Below are 14,650 nucleotides of genomic sequence, written 5' to 3' on the forward strand. Positions count from 1 at the left end.
AACGCACGCATGCACACACACGGTGGCATTTCTCTACAAAATACAATCAAATTAAATTAGGTATGCTATGTCCCAAGAAAACAACATTAGTCTCACTTGATGTGATTTTAAAAATTCATATTTATCTTCCAACAAAACCAAAATCATAAACAACGATCACTGAAACTAAAATGTATATTCAGCAGAAAATTGCACTCGTCACATATTTGCATGGTCACTTTTGCTGGGCAGAACTCATAGGGCAGACAGAAACACGTTATCATCAATTGAGACTAAATTATCGTCGAAAAGGAAAATAATTAAATAACGTATTGTACATTGACCCTAAAATACGCTTTTGCAAAAATCTAACAATTTAGTCTTCAATGAACCTAACAATATTTGTGTAAACTCTGAAATCATTTTTGAATCTTTGATGAACCTCGTGTTTTCGTAAACGAAGAAAAAAAATCTGTCTATATAATGCCCTGCTATTTTGCAAATTTCAAGTCATCGTTTTTTTTTAACGGTTTTTACAGTATATACAGTAGGCAAGTCAAATTTAGAGTTGCCTTTTGGAGTACTAGGTTTCGCCACCACACACTGGGCAGCACTGAGGTCGACTAGAAAAGATGCAGTGAAATTAACAGCAAGAAAATGGAGCAGAGAAGGTCCCAAATTATGCTCTAGTAATATTCATCGTTCCCACAGAGCAGAACGCATACACGCTTGTGAGTATTGTCGTATGCCGTTTTGTGTCAGTTTTACAGTAAGCTTCAACTGCAAGTGACAAAATAAACAGCTTGAAGCAGTCATTTTTTGCCTCTTATTTGGAGAATTGTGTGAGTGAGTCTTTTTGTTACATTTCTTCACAGCAAGAGAGTGACAACAGGTATAAGGAATACTGTAAAAAGTGTGTTTTCTATCCACCCATTTTTTTATACTGCTTGATTCTTAAGTTTAAATGTGTTTAAACCACGTGGAAGGGGTAAAACTACATTAAAAATATATATATATTGGGCCTTTACCATGGAGATTTTCACCTCTAAATGGTGTTTCATTCAGCTGGCATGCCGGAGCGCGCCAGTGAAGGAGCTGCCAGGCGGACTCCGTCACAGTTCGTGCTTTTTTTCATCAATGTTAACAACACACTGAGAGCTTGGTGGTGGTGGTGTTGCTGTTGGAGAGCAAACAAACACACAAAAAGACGCGTCGACGCATCAGCGACGTGGCGCGATTTTATCAGAGATGTAATACTGTTTTTGTGTGCATCGTGTCTAGATACAGCGTATATAAAAAGTCTACACACCCCAGGTTTTTGTGATGTACAAAAAGGAGACCGAGCTAAATCAATGAAACTGTTTCCATCATTAACATGACCTATAACCTGTAGAACCTTTTCAATTGGGTTGTACAGGTTAAGGGTCAGATTAATACTTGATGTCATGCTTTAATTTGGTCTCATTTTTATATCACAAAAAAACTGCCATTTGAACAGGGGTGTGTAAACTTATTATAGCAACTGTATACAAATGATCTTAACAGCAGCAGAGCGAAATTTATTACAAAAACTGTCAATACAAAATTATTCAATACACGATAAAAACTAAAATTATACTTTCTGAGATAAATGACGGCCTGTGTATTGCTAAGTGTTCTTAATAAGAATTAAATGTAAGATTTGAACATTGTTGTTTGGCAAGTAAAGCAAGATTTTTTTTCAGTTTTTATATATTTTTCTATTATGTAAAATACATGATGTATCACGTTTGATTCACAAAAAAAAACGTGGCTTTTTGCTGCTGTCATGATTTTTAAGAAAATTCAAGCTAATTTAGATTTTATTTGGACTTTATCTTAATTTAATAAATGTGTGCTTTACTGTTTTTATATTACTGCTTCGAATAGTTTTTCAATATCTTTTTATTTACTAATTTTGGCATTTGTATTAATGATTTATGTATATTTATATACAAATATATAATTTCTGTATATTTAAAAACTGTAACTATGTATAGATTTTAAATAATTTGAATAAAACTTGGAAATAAAATCAATACAATAATTTCACTATACACTGTACGATGTATAAGCGTGTATGTGATGACTTAAATTGGATTATATTTATTTTTTCATGCTTTTCTTAAGGTGCAATTTAATGTTACTGCACCTTAAATTGTAAAAAAGCAACTGAATTACATGGACTTATTTGTTTTGATTTTCGTTGTATGTATCATGCCAGCAGCTAGCATTTTATACACAAATAACAGCATCATCTGAAAGCAAACATAAGACGGATTCTTTCCACGTTGGACCCCCTGCTTGGTAAAGATCAGTGGCAATTCTAAACAGGCATTATCGCTGGCTGGGAAAACAGAAGTGACAGCAGTCCCAGTGTGTGTGTGTGTGTGTTGTGTGCGCGTGTGTATTGTGTGCGCGTGGGTGCTCATATGGGCCAAAAGTGCCCTGCCTCAGTAATGTGTGGCAGATGTTAAAGCTTTGTATTTAATGCCTCCCTGAGGACGCCCACCCAATCACAGTGGACACTGATATGATGAACACACGTGCGTGTGTGTCATAATTATTTTTTTTTTAACGTGCGTGTGTGTCATATAATTATTATTTTGTTAACAAAAAATACAAATCAGAAGCCGAAAATGTATAAAATACTTTATGGGCTGTTGTGTCTGTGTACCTTTAAGAGGCGGGACCTAGTGGGTGACATCAGCGTGAGAGTGTCTGGGCAAGAGCTGTGGCTGACAGCAGCTCCTGCATGAGTGTGGCCATTGTGTTTGTGCTCTCCAGGCGTTCATTAAACAGAAGAAAAGTGTGTCTGCGATTGTGGCTCTCCTTTCCCTGTGGTCGCTTAAAAATGCGACATAGAAGTGAAACAATGACTGCAATAATACATATAGTCTTATTGATATAATAAGTACAAAATGCACAAAAATAGGGGTGGGCAGTGACTGCAATAATACATATAGTCTTATTGATATAATAAGTACAAAATGCACAAAAATAGGGGTGGGCAGAATGAATGGTGAATGGAGAATAATGTGAAATTTTATTTATTTTAATTTACTGCATTGTTTGAGCGTAATAATATGTTGAGGGAAATAGAAATTTGAGACAAAATGGCTGCCGAGTTTAAAACAGGATGGGAAAATTAGGAATTGAGCTAAAATGCCCACCAGCCTGGAAAGTTTCCGTAGTAGGTTTTTGTATGTGACAATTTGTTAGGTTGTTTGTTTTTTGAGACAGTAAAAAAACAGTGGAACGCTAAAAGACATGTAGCATTAGCTATACATAGCATAGCATAAAATAACATAGCATAGTTCTTACCTTTTCTGCTGAGTCGTTCCTATTCAACCAGGTAACGGTTCCTTTCAAACAAATCCAGACATCCATAATCCACGGTTACCATCAACATATTAGCTATCATCGGAGTTATTTTTCTATACTTTATCAAAAAAGGTCAGCGTGTTCTACTCTTCAATACATTCATCCATCCATTTTCCATTCCGTTTTTCCTCACTAGCCTATTTCCTAGCGCCTATCTCAGCTAACGCTGGGCAAGAGGCGGGGTACACCCTGAACTGGTCACCAGCCAACAGCAGGGCACAAATAATCATTCACACTCTCATTCACACCTATGGGCAATTTAGAGTCTTCAATTAACCTACCGTGAATGTTTTTGGGATGTGCGAGGAAACTGGAATAGTTCTGCTCTTCCCTACATTTTATTGAAATTTTTTTCTGCTGCCCACTTGTGTGCCTCCTTTTATGTCTTCCCCCACTTCCGGGTTTCTCGGTTGTACTTCCTGGGACGTGTCCTCCATTGAAGCAAACATTTTTTTCCTACTTTTATTTTAATTTAGAAGGACACTGTGTGCAAAATGATAGTATTTGGCGCTAATAAAACAGTCTAAGAAATAGATGACAAAAATTACACTTGACAAACTGGGAGACTGGCAAAAAAAAAAAAAAAAAGCTAGTTTTTCAATTTCAGAAACGAAAGTCTTCACAGGGGCCAAAGTATTCCTTAAAGTCATTTAAAAATGAGCTCATATAAAAAGGGAATTTCTCTTTTCCCCCAGTAAATATGCTTTTTTTTTTAGAGTCAGTTTTTAAATTATTTTGGAGATAGTTTTTTTTTTTTTCATGAACAAAACAAATTCCAAAAAGTAAATTCAAAATAATCTAAAAGGTACCATGGATGGTTTTTATTGGCCCAAAAATTCCAAACGTCAGTGTTTGATTGATTACAATAATAAGTGATTTTTATTATTCTTATTATAGTTTTATGTGGGAAATTGTTTCAAAAGTCAATTGTTAAATGATTTAAAATGGAATTTGGTTTGTTTGCGGTCTTAATGAACAAAAATAAATTCCAAAGTTGTTGTTTTAATTAACAGTAGAGTTTGTTTGGAACTTTACGGACAAAAATAATTCCAAAAGTCCATATAAAATGATCTAAAATGTATTTTGGTTAATTAATACTGTCTGTGCCCAAAACAATTCAAAATGTCAATTTAAAATGATATGAAATTAATTTCTTTGTTTTGTTTTTTGTGTGTCAAACATTTTTTTTTTTTTTTTTTAAATGATTTAAAAGAGGATTTGGTTGTTAGGTGGTTTTTGGACTACAAGACGAATTGCATATAATTCTGTCTTGAATGATTTGAAAGAGATTTCGGTCGGTTATGGTTCTTTAAAAAAAAAAAAACATTTAAAAAGCTCTGAAATAGATTCTGGATGTTTTTTTATCTGCTATTTTAGTAATCCTTTAAAAATGATGGGACTTTGGTTGTTTTTCTGGACTACAAACCCACTGAGACAAAATTGCAGGTTAAAAAAATGGCATGAAGACTTTTTCTCATCAGAATAGCACTGTCACTTTCTGACACCCCACCAAGACCTGTCACTCACCCCTGTGACACCCCCCTGCTCATCCCCATCTTTCCCCGTCTGTCCGTCAAACCCCCAACTTCACCCTCCATCTGTTATCATGTGCCCCTCTTTCCTGAGTGTCAGGGGCTCGGCGGAGGCCGTCCGAGGGCTGGTCATCCCGTTAGAGGCCTTTTAAGAGTCCCCCCGGGTGCCTATCAGGGGGCATCCTTATCAATACCTGCGTGTGACGGACCCGGCACACACTGCTCTGGAGGGCCCTCCTGGTGGGCTCCACTCCGGTGCGGCCCTCCTGTCGGACGTGGACAAAGCGGTGTTTGAAAAGGCACACTTCCTCGTCCCGATGACGCCCTTTCACGCCGTCGCTCGTCCCCTCTGGGGCAAATCTGGACCAGCCCGCCTGAGGAGAAAGTGCATGGGGTGCAGGAGAATGGGATTTCCAGGATGTATTACATACACACCTACCACTCAGGTATTGGTATGTTTGTGTTCAACCCAAAGGTGTTTCTTGGTGATCTTCTTCCACGCCAAACTCATCCAAGCATGCCTTTCTGCATTGTGCACTAGGAACAGAAAGGGAACCTGCCCAAATGGTTCCCACAAAGTTGGAAGCATATAATTTTCTACATTGAAACTGAAAACAACAACAAAAACAATTCACAGAATTATGAGTCAAAATATTACAGGATGTACAAATGTGCTCTCTCTCTCTCTGTGTGTGTGTGTGTATATATATATATATATATATATATATATATATATATATATATATATATATATATATATATCTCAAATCTTTTCTCTCTTAATTGAGAGACATAAGAATTTTTAAATGATATACAATAGAAATATACAGTACAAGGGAAAAATATTTAGAAACCTTCTTGGACATTCTGCAAGTGCATACAAAATAACACAAATATTTGGGAAAGCAAATTCAAAATAAAATATAACGATATACAGTATAATTAAACTGTAATAGAAAACTGCTAAACAAAGAAATACAAAGAGGAAAAAAATATAATGAACATATTTCATATAAAATGGGGAAAAAATACAATGAAAAAAATAATTAAAACGATATCATTACTTTTTCTTGGATCATAATGATACAATTATTTCCACAGCACACATCCATATTGTCGCTGTCTGATGAAAAACCACATTGTGTGATTTTTTTCCCCCTTTAATCCCAAAAACGAGGGGAAAAAAAAATCACAGACTTTTGATACTTGAATGGTTCGGACAGCAATAATGTTATTTTGCTGCCCGTCAGTAAAGTATTTTTAAGAGCCCTTTCAAAGTAACCGTTTGTAATAGGTTTTAGACAGCAAAATGTGATGTATCCCTGTGTTTTCCAAAGTTTTACACCCAACGGTTGCCTTGTTATCCATCATCTCCACGGGAAGTTTAAAACAAACATGTCACTTGCGTCCATCTGTCTTAATGTTAGCAGAGAATGGAGGTCTGTTTCCTCATTAGCAGCTTATTAACAGCCGCTGCCCAGCAGAGAGCACTCTCCCTGGAGGACAGGGAGGGGGTCTCAAGGTGGTGGAAGTATGGCAGGGAAGTGTGTGCGTGTGTGTGTGTGTGTGTGTGTGTTTGGGCTTATTTGAATAGCAGAGGGGGCTTTTGTCTCCATTTCTGGCCTCCAAGACGGGGCCTCCTATGCGGCCCTGCCCAGGGGACGCTGTGTTGCTGTGTTATGCGTGGGCCAGGCTAAGGAGAGGCATAGTGGAGGGATGGCTGGAGGAGGAGAAGGAAGGATGGATGGAGAGTTGACTGGAGGTCACCCGTCAAAGTGCCCGTCAGTTCTCCAACCTCATGCAGGGAGGCACGCGGAGAAGGAAAGCAGGGCCAGGACGCTACATCAACACAGGTATGTTTAAAAGAAACATCTATTGTATATTTGGTTTTTGCCTTTTTGTCCATTTGCAAAGTGACTTTTAGTTTGCAGTATTGTTATTACAGTATCATGTTGCTTTTACATCACATGTAAAATGACATATTTTCTGCATTTGTCCTCTTCCGCACATGACTCTCTTCAGGTTTGAGACTGCCTAAAATGGCCTTGAGGGTTTGAGTTTAGATAAAGACAGGTTCAACCAGTTCCAATCAAGTTAGATTAATTTATTTTAAACAGTCTATTCTCTTCATTTTATCGCATTTCTCTTTGCTGCAGTGCTTCCTGTACGTGTATGTGGATGTTAGATTTTTTTCTCCAATCAGATTTCAGCCTTTATGTGTTGCGATGTCGATCTAATCCGTCAGGGTCTTCCTTGATTCAGTAGTGCTGGCCCATGTAACTTATACTATACTGCATTAGCAATGAGACTTTTTCTTTAACCAATCAGATTGCAAATTCGTCCGCACAGGGCCAGAGCGCAGGCCCTTGATGATGTCAGTATTTTTCTGTCCTCTTGATTGTTTGGAGCAAAACTTGTTTTAGCCAAGTTGAACTAGCAAAACACATCTGTAGTGATCTGTACACATTAATATACGGCTGCACAAACAATCGAATTTTAATTGTGATTGCGATTTTGGCTACCACAATTAAATGAGCCTGATCATTTGTGATTTTTCATTTTATTTTGGCCATAATCGTGCAGCCCTACATTAATACAATTATGAATAATAACAGGCATTTTTGGTGAGCAGGATATATTTCATCTATTTTAGATAAATACTGATTCTGAACGGCTCCAGATGACGTACGTGGCACAGTTACACTTTTGTATGGCATGGATGGTGGTATTATGAGGTGGATTACAGTAAATCGAGTTAAGTCTCCACTGAAGGCCTCGGGTACCAAATGCATAGCCCGCCATTGGTTTAATAAATTATCAGTGGCGTGATAATGGACAGAAAAGTTTAGTTAAGTGCAGACCTATCACCGCAGTTCAACAGAATGATTCTGATTTTGTTCTCTCACGCTTGTTGCTAGGCAGAATTCACAGGGGCAATTCCCACTCTCTCATTGGTCAATAAAATATTTGATTAAATCTAAAATAAATCTAATAAGTGGCACTATGTTATGGGACACTGCCTTCTATAATCGGCCTCTAATTATTTTTCTTTCACACATTTGTCACTTGTTGCTATCAGAATTTATAAGATCTGTATTTCTATTTTTAAACTCTGTATGAAAAATAAATTTGCAATGTATGTTTTGAGTACGGTGGACTGGTTAGCACATCTGCCGCACAGTTCTGGGGACTGGGGTTCAAATCCCGGCCCCGCCTGTGTGGAGTTTGCATGTTCTCCCCGTGCCTGGGTGGGTTTTCTCCGGGCACTCTGGTTTCCTCCCACATCCCAAAAACATGCATAGTAGGTTGATTGAGGACTCTAAATTGAGGACTCTAAATTGCCCGTAGGTGTGAATGTGAGTGAAACAAATGGTTGTTTGTTTCTATGTGCCCTGCGATTGCCTGGCGACCAGTTAAGGGTGTACCCCGCCTCCCGCCCGAAGATAGCTGGGATAGGCTCCAGCAGCCCGTGACCCTATTGAGGATAAGCGCTAAAGAAAATGGATAAATGGATGGATGTTATGAGTACAGGAAAAACAGCGCCCCATGCCCTTTATTCTTCACAGCGTGCTTCTGCATGTTCCTGCAGACACAAATGGGACTTTCTTTTGACCATAAAGTGGGGGCGGGGGATTACTAATGTGCGTCTACAGCTTTAACTCGACTGGTGGACTGTTAAAGCATATAGTCCCTTGTTGCCTATTAGCAGTCCACAAAAGTCACGAGCGTGAACTGCTATTTCTTCTTGACATTTGTTATAGCCACCAAAGTTGTGCCAAGCGGCGACTTTTTGACCCACGCTGGACCTTGCACGTCTCCTGGAATTCGTTGCCATTGTTGAAAAACCAGCGTCCACATCTCCTGCCATCTGTCAGCCACGCTGAAAAATAAAGGCAACAAGACAATGCAGGTACAGTAACACATGCTCGTGTCCAGCTTCATTTGGTGAGGCGCCTCATTATGCACGATGCAGGTATTTACAGTAGGAGTCAGGCTGCGCTCTGGTGGACAGCTGGCGAGCAGAGCGCCGCCATGGTGAAAATGAGCGTCGGGGGATTTAAAGACGGAAGAGTTGACACGTCGTCACAATAAGGCCTTATAAGCCAAGCAATTATTCGTTATACCTTACTTTGTCTAACCTCCATCGAGTGCACGGCGATATTTTTTGCATGCGATTTGATTTATTCACATATTCATAATTCAGGTTGGCAGCATGGTGGACAAGTGGTTAGTATGTCTGCCTTAAAGTTCTGAGGCTCTGGGTCGACGGACTTCCTGTGGGGAGTTTGCATGTTCTCCCTGTACTTGCGTGAAGACTCCAAATTGTCCATAGGTGTGAATGTCAGCGTGAATGGCTGTTTGGCTATATGTGCTCTGCGATTGGCTGGCGACCAGTCCAGGGTGTACCCCGCCTCTTGCCCAAAGTCAGCTGAGATAGGCTCCCGCTGACCCGTAAGCCTAATGAGGACAAGTGGGAGTGAAAAATAGATGGATATTTATGTATTCTATTTATTATCTTAGCCAATCGCTGTGTGTTGGTTAGTCAGTTAGTGAGTGAGTTAGTTAAACAGCATGCAGTCCACACATACTGATTTTTAACATCTTAACCGATTACCAAAATGTGAGACCCCACACAAGACTAGGACAAAATGTGTACTGGAGATGACCAACACAAAACATGAGACACATAACCATATCTCTGCTCCCCCAAACCAGATGTCTGTCTTAGTACCAACACTGACCTGTGGGAGGCAGCATGGTGGTACAAAACAAATAGAATTAAAAGTTTTAGCCGAAGAAGAAAACTGAAAAAGTTAGTCTGTTTCTAGAGACTACGTTTGCTTAAACCCGGCCCAATTATCGGTATGTGCGTACCCCACACAAATCGCAAAAGGCAACCGTTTGTTTTGCTCAGTTAAGTTTAGTCAGCACAAATAGCACGAGGCTTGCTAGCTAACTTTTGCTCGGCTAGTTAGTTAGTAGATGGAGCTCTGGTAAAAATAAGCTAGCTATGTTCAGCAGCTGGACCCCACTTTGTAATGCTCATTACCAAACCCCGCAGGACTGGAGTGCAATAATATTAGTACAAGGCAACAGTCTGTTTTGCTCAGTCAGTTAGTAGCTAACACTAGCTAAAGTAAGAATCTCCCATTGTCATTGTCAATGTGTTTCGGCCTTGGCGGAGGTCTGCACTCCTCTCTGGTGCTTTTTGTTCTCTTGCCTGACACCGCCCCCCCCCTCCCCCGCAATCCTTTTGCGGGCCACCTTACCCAGCCTGCTTTGCGGTGCCAGAGGCGCCAGCCGCACCCTGTCCCGCGCAGCTTCCCGCCACCCTGTCTTGAAGCGCGTGACCAATGGGTGTGATTAATAATCCTAATCATTGGCAAACGTGCCAGCTGCCCTGTGGCAACGGGCACATCTGATTTATGATTGTGTAAATGCAAACAGTCATTGTCCATATTCACCGAAGAAAGGGCAAGTGGAAAGGGGTCCGGGGTGGGTTTGGATGCGTGCCCAGGAAATATGATTTTATCTTGGAAAGTCATTGTTCTGCATCCCTCGCGGTCATTTGTCTGTGGTCGGGTCACACAGTGCTCACCTAGTTGCGTTTTGATCTCAGCGGGCTTCAAAGCTGTCTGGGGCCACAGGGGTTCGGGGGGTATTGTGCATCCAGACGGCCCCTCATTGACATTGCAGTGGTGAGGTGTACGTCCACAAAGCTGCAACAGAAACCATCAATAAGCCACGTGACTCGGAGCCATTAGCAAGCTGGAATGCAACCAGCTGCCTGTCGCTCACTAAACATCTCAACTTTGTGTTACCTGAGTGTGTATATCTGTGTGTTACCCTCATCCGGTGTGCAGATGTGTCCGTCATTGATAGAAGCAGACTACATATTACCTCGGTCATTAATCACCGTCAACTGTTCGGGTTTGTGCGTGTCTACAGAACGCAGAGCAGAGTAGTTGTGACAGCTACTGGGCGCCAACCTGTCCATAGCCTAATCTCATTAGGCTCCTCCTGGCATTCAGGACGCTTCTGCGGAGCGAAGGAGACAAGGCGTTCAAGCGTATAATGGATATCTAAATCGTCTGAATGAAGCCTCGCAGACTGGCGTTCAAAGCATGCAGGGAAATGCATTGGGGAAAGGCTGCGAAGTGTTAAGTGTAGCATGTGGCTATGCTAATAAAGCACAGGTACAGTGGAACAATCTGTTCAAGGAGGCTGCTTGAGCTTTGGTTTACTGTATTTCAATTATGAATGGATTTTTCCCAAGAATCAGGTCGAGATTTTGTGATCATAAAAGTTACGTTGTTTCACCTAGCCCTGTCTTTGTTCTGGATTCTAGTTCAACTTTTGCGCCAGATTAACCTTAAAATTCCTTGAGTTGTTTGACCAACTATTGGATTTTAAAGGGGAGTTGAGGTTTATGGATTGTTGTTCAATTTTTGGAGAAAAATTTAGGTCAAATTCTAAATCATCCAACTATTGGACTTGTGAAGGTCATTGGGCTTCCATTTTTTAGTCAGCTTTTGGACCATATTTCCAGAATTTTGAAGTTTTCCAACTACCTGCCACATTTGGCTGCTCACGATATCATACGCAAACATTGAACTTTCTGATTCTGGATTATTGTTTCGAAACAAACTTTTTAACTGCCGGACTATGACTTTTGAGGATAATTGGGTTTCTGTTTTTTGTTCTACGCTCTCTGACTGAATTTGAAGCTTTCCAACATGAACTGCTGTGACAGTGTTTTATTCCAAAGAAACGCCACCTAGCCCAGTTTTTGTTCAGGCATGTTCGACGTCTGAACCATTAATAGTTTGGATGAGCACATTCTAAGTTTCTCCTAGGGCAGGTTAGATTCTGGAATTTTTATTCTACTTTTGGTTGAATTCCTAATTGCCTAACAGAGTCTCAAGGTTCAATTGTAAAAGTTTTTCATTTCAAAGAAAGGATAAATAGCCCCCTAGCCCAGGTTTTTTCTCGGGTTGTGGATTCTTTTTCGACTTTTGGACCAGACTTTTAAGTTTTTGGGTGAAGTTCCGAGTTGTCTGACCTCTGAACCATTAAGCATTTGGACGGTCACATTATAAGTTCTACAACCATTTGAGTTTCAAGGGCAGTTCGGAATCTTGATTCTTGCTTGACTTCTGAGCCAGAGCTTCCTTAAAATCTCAGGTCAGATTCTGAGTTATCTAACAAAACTATTAGACTTTTGAAGGTCATTGGGGTGCTGTTTTTTTATTTGACTTCTGACTGCATTCTGAGTTGACCAACCATTGAACAGCTGTAACAGTGTTTCAAAAGTTGTAGTTGTTGTTCGGGTTACGGAATCTTGTTCAACTTTCGGACCAGACTTTCCTTGAAATTTTAGACGTGTTTCCAGGTTGCTCCACTGCCAAACCATTGGACCTTTGAGGTTGCTTGGGGGTTCTGGATTTTTGTTTTACTATTGGGCTACCAGTTTTCCATCCACCAAGCTGTTGGGAGTTTCAAGGTTGTCCAACAGCTGCCAAACTATTGGACTTCAAGGTTTGTTCGGGTTCTGGATTCTTATATTTTCTTGAGATATGAGGTCAAATTGGGAGTTATCTAACCAGTGTATGACACCTGTGCGCTGGTCATCCTTAGGTCTGTCCCGCTCTGTCTGTGATGCAGCGCAGTGTTGTACCTGTCAGGCTGGTGCAGATGGGCTCCGGCTCCCAGAAGTACCGCGGCTAAACAGCCGTCATTAATCACCATATAAAGCCTCCCCAGCGGGAGATGCCCCAGGTTAGAGCACATCAAGAAATAAATTGGCTGAAAATGGCTCCGGACGAACGCGCCATCCCCCGGGAGGGGGGTGAGGAAGAGGAGGGGTGAGTCATCTGTCAGCTGCTTAAGCCACGGCGTCACTCTTGCCTGCCTTGACAATCTCAGATGTTTGCTTTCGGATTTCAGCACATTCATCTTCTTTATTTGGCTATGCCACACATTGAGAGAGAGGGTGTGTGTGTGTGTGTGTAGGAGGGTCCTGGAGTGATAAAACAAACCATACATCATCAATTCACTGATGACATGTAACAGACATTTGACACTATAATGTCAAACAAATAAAGACGTAACTGCCATTCCCGTTTAAACTAGGTTGCGAACCAAAATGGCAGCAATGCGCTTTTTCGCTTTGCAGATTTATTAAAAAAACAAAAACTGAATTATCACAAAGCCATAAGTATTCAGACCCCTTTGCTCAGTATTTAGCAGAAGCACCCTTTTGAGCTAATACAGCCATGAGTCTTTTTGGGAAGGAAGTAACCAGTTTTTCCCACCTGGATTTGGGGATCCTCTGTCATTCCTACTTGCAGATCCTCTTCAGTTCTGTCAGGTTGGATGGTGAACAATGGTGGGCAGCCATTTTCAGGTCTCTCCAGAGATGCTCAATTGGGTTTAAGTCAGGGCTCTGGCTGAGCCATTCAAGAACAGTCACGGAGTTGTTCTGAAGCCACTCCTTTGGTATCTTAGCTGTGTGCTTAGGGTCATTGTCTTGTTGGAAGGTGAACCTTCGGCCCAGTCTGAGGTCCTGAACACTCTGGAGAAGGTTTTCGTCCAGGATATCCCTGTACTTGGCCGCATTCACCTTTCCTTCGATTGCAACCAGTCGTCCTGTCCCTTCCGCTGAAAATCACACCCACAGCATGATACTGCCACCACCATGCTTCACTGTTGGGACTGTATTGGAAGGTGATGAGCAGTGCCTGGTTTTCTCCACACATACCACTTAGAATTAAGGCCAAAAAGTTCTATCTTGGTCTCATCAGACCAGAGAATCTTATTTCTCACCATCTTGGAGTCCTTCAGGTGTTTTTTTTTAGCAAACTCCATGCGGGCTTTCATGTGTCTTACACTGAGGAGAGGCTTCCGTCGGGCCACTCTGCCATAAAGTTCCGACTGGTAGAGGGCTGATGTGATGGGTGACTTTCTAGAACTTTCTCCCATCTCCCGATTGCATCTCTGGAGCTCAGCCACAGTAATCTTTGGGTTCTTCTTTACCTCTCTCACCAAGTCTCTTCTCCCCCGATTGCTCAGTTTGGATGACCAGAACCCTCTAGGAAGGGTTCTGGTCGTCCCAAACGTCTTCCATTTTAGGATTGTGGAGGCCACTATGCTCTTACGAACCTTAAGTGCAGCAGAAATCTTTTGGAACCTTGGCCAGATCTGTGCCTTAGCACAATTCTGTCCCTGAGCTCTTCAGGCAGTTCCTTTGACCTCATGATTCTCATTTGCTCTGACATGCACTGTGAGCTGTAAGGTCTTACATAGACAGGAGTGTGGCTTTCCTAATCAAGTCCAATCAGAATAATCAAACACATCTGGACTCCAATGAAGGTGTAGAACCATTTTAAGGATGATCAGAAGAAATGAACAGCACCTGAGTTAAATATGAGGGTCACAGCAAAGGGTCTGAATACTTATGGCTGTGTGATATTTCAGTTGTTCTTTTTTAATAAAGCTGCAAAGATTTCAACAATTCAGTTTTTTTCTCTCAATATGGGGTGCTGTGTGTACATTAATGAGGAAAAAAAAGAACTTAAATGATTTTAGCAATTGACTGCAATATAACAAAGAGGGAAAATTTTAAGGGCTCTGAATACTTTCCGTACCCACTGTACATCATCATCAAATACTGATTTGTTACTGTTTTTTTGACATTCTATGCTGAAATTTTAATTAAATAAAGACTTACTGCTCAT

The sequence above is a fragment of the Phycodurus eques genome, chromosome 11 (genome assembly GCF_024500275.1).
Source record: "Phycodurus eques isolate BA_2022a chromosome 11, UOR_Pequ_1.1, whole genome shotgun sequence".
Classification (NCBI taxonomy): Eukaryota; Metazoa; Chordata; class Actinopteri; order Syngnathiformes; family Syngnathidae; genus Phycodurus; species Phycodurus eques.